A 7,086-nucleotide genomic window follows, 5' to 3' on the forward strand; every position below is an offset into this window, starting at 1 on the left:
AACGTTAATACAATTCAGAGAAAAGGAGCAGTAAGAATTGATGTTTTGCTCACAAGAGAACAGGTTAAAATCTTGAATGACACTGGCTCACTTAAAATTAAAATGACAAAACCAATGTTGAAAAAAATATTCAATAAGAGAGGCAGTGGAGGATTTCTCCCATTTCTAATTCCTTTATTTGCTGGTTTAAGTGCGGTTGGAGCATTGACGGGTGGTATTTCAACAGCGGTGAAAACTGCCAACGAAAGGAAGGCTCAACTCCAGGCTCAAAAAGAATTGGAAAGACATAACAAAGAGTTGGAGAAACAAATTAGTGGAAGTGGCGTAATTGTAGATTTTGCTGAAAAACTTGAAGGTCTGCCTGATAAAGCGAGATTGTTAGTTGGAGATATGCTTTCTTCTATTGCACAAGCAGGTGTAAAATTAACGAAAAGAGGTAATGGATTATATCTTTCTAATAAATAAATGAGCATTGATGAGTGGTTGAAAGAATTTGGAAAGAATACAACATCAAATTTACAACTTGCCAAATATTGTAAGAAATTAAAAATTCAAAATGTGGTTATTTGTATGAGAGATGAATTAACAAATGTGGCGAACCATACAAAGAATATTATTATGAACTTAGAAGATAATAATGGGAGCGGTTCTCATTGGGTTTGTATTTTTAATAATCAAGACAAATATTATTTTGATAGTTTTGGTCTTCCACCACCTGTTGAAGTCATAAAATTCTTACAGAATGGTGTTTATCAAACATTTCAAGTCCAAGAATTAAATTCCAAGTGTTGTGGTCAATTATGTCTATATGTGTTATTTCAACTCAACAAAAATAAAAAATTTTATGATATTATTTTTAATCTAATATAAATGACTTATGTTGGTAAAGATGGTTCTATCTTTGGTGTATCTCAAGAACTGGATATTGATTTATCAAATTATTACACAAAGGCACAGGCTGAGCGACATAAATATAATATAACCAAAAATATTAACATGAAAAATGCTTTTAAATTAAAAAATTATCCAAGCCCGACTGACGCGAATGACTTGGTGAGATTAAGCGATTTATCACAATATATATACTTAAATAAAACGGCTGTGTATTCCAAAGATACAGAAGTGTTGATATTATCTCCAGGTCATACAGAATTCACAGTTCGAATTAAAATAAATTTTTATAAAGAAGGGCGTATCGTTTGTATGAGAATAGAACAATGGGGGTATGATATGAATGATTTAGGGTATAATTGGTCATTTAAAATTAACCTCGAAGACCTGGAACAATTAAATCAGTCTCGTAAGGAAGAATATTATCCACTTGGTATCGAGAATGAGTTTTGTGGGTCCACGATTAGTAAACAACAAATAAAAGAATTTAATAAGGGCAAATATAATAATGGTTTTGCCCTTGTTTATCTCATGAAAACAGAAAAAACAGGATTATATATAATAAGTAAGGAAATACAAAATGATTTAACTATGGGAAGATGGGGAGGTGTTTAGGTACCCATAATATTATTCTAACATATATTTCTAATACATAAATGACAGCAAGAAGGCTTCAAGAAAATTATCATTTCTGTGTCCAAGCATACCTTCAAGAAAAGGGTATTCGGTATTTTAATAAATATGTTCTACAACATAAGAATGAGGTATTTTCAATAAAAGATTGGCATTATGCTGATGTTGATAAACCGACAACTTTAGATTTAATTAGAATGTTAAATAATGAAAAAATTATAAAGTTAAGAAAAGGTAAGGCTCTTTTAGAAATTCAAAAGAAATTTTATTGGTTTCCTGTTGTAAAAAAATTATTTTCGATGCAGGAATAACAAGAAATCCTGATGAATATATGTATAATATTCTATGGGGTGTAAACGATTCAAGGATAGTAAGGGATGAGGAAGGAGTTGAAGAAGAGAGGGAAAGAGGAGGAAAAGGAGAATGAGGAGAGGGAGAAGAAAGAGAAGGAGGAAAAGGAGAAGAAGAGAAGGAGGAAAAAGAAGAGAGAGAAGGAGGAGAGGAGAAGAGAGAAGGAGGAAAAGAGAAGAGAGAGAGAGGGAGGAGAGGGAGGAAAGAAGCGAGAATAAATATCAAAATATGGAAACCAGTGAGATTCAAAAAGATTGGTGGTATTACAGAAAATAACTCAACCCACCGAGGAGGAAAACAAAGAATTGACAAGTCTATTTGCAATATTTTCTTCAAGACTATTGACATCGTCAAGCTATTCATTTTAATTCAAGTTTTTCTTAAATAAATGGAGGAGAGAGTGAAGGCATTTCTAAGGATTCTTTATGTTTTAAAAATTAAGATTCAAATGTGCATGTTGGAAACTAAAAGTTTTTCGCACTCTGCAGGAATTTTTCACATAAATAAATGAGTTATTGTCTCAAATGTAAAAAGAAAACTAATACTAAAAATATTTCATATATTAAAAGTAAAAATAACAGGGTTATCCAAAAAGGTATATGTTCGGTGTGTGGTTCAAAAAAAAATCAATTTATCTCCAAACACAAACTCGGAGGAGATATACAAAAGTTTTTATCAGGAAGTAAATTTACAACTACTGGAATACCAGGGAATTACATCTTCCAGGGTATTCTTTCTGTGGTCCAGGCACAAACTTGGATAAAAGATTAGATGAGGCAGACAATCCTAAATCCTGGAGTAAACCAATCAATAGAGTTGATGAAGTGTGCATGAGACACGATATTGATTATGGGAATACCACAACGTTGGAAGAAAAGCATGAAGCCGATAGAGAAATGTTGTATAATTTGTCTCTGATACAAAATCCAACCTTGAGAGAAAAAGTTGATAGGTTCATCGTGAAGAAGATGATTAGTGCTAAATTGAAACTTGGACTTGGAAATTCAAAAAACTCATAGGCTCTAATGATGCCATTAAGACTGAAGAGCAATTAGCTGATGAATTACATAAACCAATATTCACAAAGTTTCAGAGAAGGAAAGTTTATTCCAAGGAAGTAGATTATATCTGGTCTGCTGATTTGATTGAACTCAATAATGATAAGGGGTACAAGTATGCTTTAACCGTTATTGATTTGAGGAGTAGATATGCGTGGGTTGTCCCTTTAAAAAACAAAACAGGTAATACTCTTATGTTAGCTTTTCAACAGATATTTAATAAAAGTAAGAGAAAACCTAAAAAATTGTGGACTGATGAGGGTAGAGAGTTTTATAATAAGACATTTATGAATTTTCTAAAAAATAACAGTATTACATTATACAGTACCTTTAATGAAGGGAAGGCAGTTGTTGTTGAACGTTTTAATCGTACCTTAAAACAGAGACTATATAAAAAATTCACACAACTCGGTTCACAACAATGGTTATCTTTTATTCAGGATATTGTGGATAAGTATAATGACACGATTCACACGTCAACGAATATGAAGCCATCAGAAACATTTACAAAATTAAAATATGAAAAAGAGATTAATGTCAGAAAACCTAAGTTCAAAGTTGGTGATATCGTAAGAATATATAGGTGGAAATCTCATTTTGAAAAGGGTTTTACTGAACGATGAACGAAAGAACTTTTTAAAATTGTTGATGTAATAGATACAGTTCCTTGGACTTATAAAATATATGATTTGGAAGGGGAAGAGATTTTAGGTTCATTTTATTCACAGGAATTACAAAAGACAAAGATAAATTGAAATTTTTTGACTCCGCCCCTTTTTGACTCCCACCCACAAGCCCCACCCACACAAACCCCACACAAACCCACCACACACAAACCCCACACAAGCTCCAATAAATTGAAATTTTTGACTCCGCCCCTTTTTGACTCCACCCACACAAGCCCCACCCACATAAACCCCTCCCACACAAACCCCACACAAACCCACCACACACAAACCCCACACAAGCTCCACACAAGCTCCACACAAGCTCCACACAAGCTCCACACACACAAGCTCCACCCATATTCACATAATTAGTGATTAGTTAATTAGTTCCCCCACACACAACATGTTTATTTAATTAAAAAATTATCCACCCATCCACACAAGCTCCACTCATCCACCCATCCACCCATCTCTCCACCCATCCATTGATCCACACAAACCTCATCCACATTCGCCCCTGCCCACATAAACCCTTCCCACATCAACCCCTCCCACATAAGTCCTGTCTACACAAGCTCCGCACAAAAACTCCCCACACATAAACCCTGTCCACATAAACCCCTCCCACACAAGCTCCACCCACATAAACCCCACCCACATAAACCCCTCCCACACAAGCCCCACCCACATAAGCCCCACCCACATAAACCCCTCCCACACAAGCCCCACCCACATAAACCCCGCCCACCCACACCCCGCCCACACAAGCCCCACCGAAGCCCCGCCCACATAAACCCCTCCCACACAAGCCCCACCCACATAAACCCCGCCCACACACACCCCGCCCACACAAGCCTCACCGAAGCCCCGCCCACATAAACCCCTCCCACACAAGCCCCACCCACACAAGCCCCACCCACACCCCGCCCACACAAGCCCCACCAAAGCCCCGCCCACACAAGCCCCTCCCACACAAGCCCCACCCCCTCATCCCCCCTGTGCGCCCCCACCTTTGACCCACCACCTCCCTCATCCCACCCCCCACCCTTCCCCACACACACATGGGGAGGGGAGGGATGGGATGAGGGGTGATGGGTCATTGAGGGGCGCTACCCTCCCTTCATGTTTTGATCCTCTTCTTGTAATTCAGAATCAAGTAATTGTATACAAAACAAATATAATTTATTAATATTGAAAATATTAAATATTCATTTGCGAGAATGTATAATCTTTCCCAGCAATCTTCTCCAGATGTCTTGTGATTTCGAAACTCAGACACCATATTCTGTTTTGAAACAAAAAGTGGATAATAATTACATGGTAATATGAGTAAGCCTCGTTGACCACTGAATTAACACACCAGGAGGCCGACTCAGCCTGTCATCCTTTCAAGGTCAATAAAATTAATTCCAGTGTACTGACAAAACCGCGTTCAAACTAATAATGCAACCAACATTAGACGACATTCTAAAGAGAGAGTGATATTAATAATAATTCAGAAATATTTACCTCCAGAAAATCATGTGTTGTACAAGATTGCTTCAACAGCTGATGTTGTGCGATAGTGCTGAAAAAAAAAAAAAATAAGTCAAGGGTATAGATGAAGAGACAGACAGACAGGGAAAGCAACACACACACACACACACACACACACACACACACACACACACACACACACACACACACACACACACACCACACACGCGCACACAGGCACACACGCACACACGCACACACGCACACACGCACACACGCACACACGCACACACACACACGCACACACGCACACACACACGCACACACACGCACACACGCATGCTCACGCACACGCACACACACACACACACACACACACACACACACACAGACACACATAGACACACGTGTCTCACCATTGGTTTAATTCATTCGAGATCAGAGACCAGTCATTATAAATCATTGATCTCTTCAATAAGAGCAGAGAGAGGTAGGTAGGAAGACAGACACACACACACGTGTCTCACCATTGGTTTAATTCCTTCGAGATGATAGGACGTGATAAGACTTCGTGCCACTCATTGAAAATGTCTTTCAATTCTCTTCTAAAATCATTGATCTCTTCAATAAGAGTATTAATTTCATGAACCACGTCGTGATACGTAAACTCAATTTCTTCCAATGCCCTGCCACGAAAAAAAATATACATATATATATATCAGAATTATCATGATTTAATTAATAATCATTTGCTTCATCGTTCAAGAGAAAACCAAACAAACTTACCAACTCTGTAGTAAGCTTTTGCCTTCATCGGAAGAGAGATCATCCATGTCTCAGTTGTAAAAATGAAAATCCTGTCTGGCAGAAACTTTGTCTGGTGAATCACTTATAAGGCTACAATGAGGAAATTCCCTAAACATTGGGTGCGGCCACAGGAAATGACAGCTTGGAAAATAACTAGGCGGTTGTATGAATCATTTACAAAACATACTTAAAATGGTTTTGATTCAAATGTTTTCAGTTCGTGTTCTGAGATAAAATATAAACACGAGACCTTGTCTCACAGAATAGTTCCTATTTTTTCACAGCATGACTGTCTAAAACCACACAGCACGACCGTGTCAAAAAACACTTCCTCATTTTCACGGCATGAACTGAAAACATTTGAAACAAAACTTTTTTTATGGCGTGGTTTATACACAAAAATGATTTGCAACTCGGGCGGTGGTCAGATGAGATCATAAAGAGAAGTTTATCATTTCGTAATGGCACAAAAGGGGTATCTTAAAAAAATATAAAGATTCAAATGTTTTGTTTGTCAATATTTTAGATGGGGATTATTGTGCAAAGAAAATTAAACTATTGAAGGAATTTGAGAATGAACAAATCTTTATAGGTTCAATGAGTGAGCTGTTCAACCCCCAGGTGTTCAATTCAATGAGGTTCAACCTCCAAGTTAAAAGGGGAGACAAATAAATATACCTTGGGATAAAAAGGGGGGTTTATTTTTAGGGAAAAAAAATATAAATCGCTGAAAATCCCCCATTCATTTACATGGGGAAAAGTGAGCCAGAATCAGTATTCTTACCCTATATATATATATATATATATATATATATATATATATATATATATATATATATATATATATATATATATATATATATATATATATATATATATATATATATATATATATATATATATATATATATATATATATATATATATATATATATATATATATATATATATATATATATATATATATATATATATATATATATATATATATATATATATATATATATATATATATATATATATATATATATATATATATATATATATATATATATATATATATATATATATATATATATATATATATATATATATATATATATATATATATATATATATATATATATACATATATATATATATATATACATATATATATATATATATATATATATATATATATATATATATATACATATATA

The 7,086-nt window shown here is 35.1% G+C and overlaps 1 long non-coding RNA gene across 2 annotated transcripts; it reads right to left on the reverse strand.

The window, feature by feature from the left end:
- Window positions 1-4,721: 4,721 nt before the first annotated feature.
- On the reverse strand, window positions 4,722-6,504 carry LOC147006904 (uncharacterized). 2 transcript variants are annotated; one of them, XR_015054532.1, is made up of 4 exons: window positions 5,864-6,504; window positions 5,605-5,763; window positions 5,111-5,168; window positions 4,722-4,886 (listed from the first exon to the last, which is right to left on the reverse strand). It is a non-coding gene; the product is annotated as an uncharacterized LOC147006904 (long non-coding RNA). The 2 variants fall into 2 exon arrangements; XR_015054531.1 differs by lacking the exon at window positions 4,722-4,886 and having other exon boundaries at window positions 4,943-5,168; window positions 5,864-6,502.
- Between the last annotated feature and the right edge of the window lie 582 nt (window positions 6,505-7,086).

Source organism: Eptatretus burgeri, unplaced genomic scaffold (assembly GCF_056783735.1).
Source record: "Eptatretus burgeri isolate ZD-2024b unplaced genomic scaffold, Ebu_testis_v1 Ebu_testis_scaffold_1185, whole genome shotgun sequence".
In the NCBI taxonomy this organism is placed as follows: Eukaryota; Metazoa; Chordata; class Myxini; order Myxiniformes; family Myxinidae; genus Eptatretus; species Eptatretus burgeri.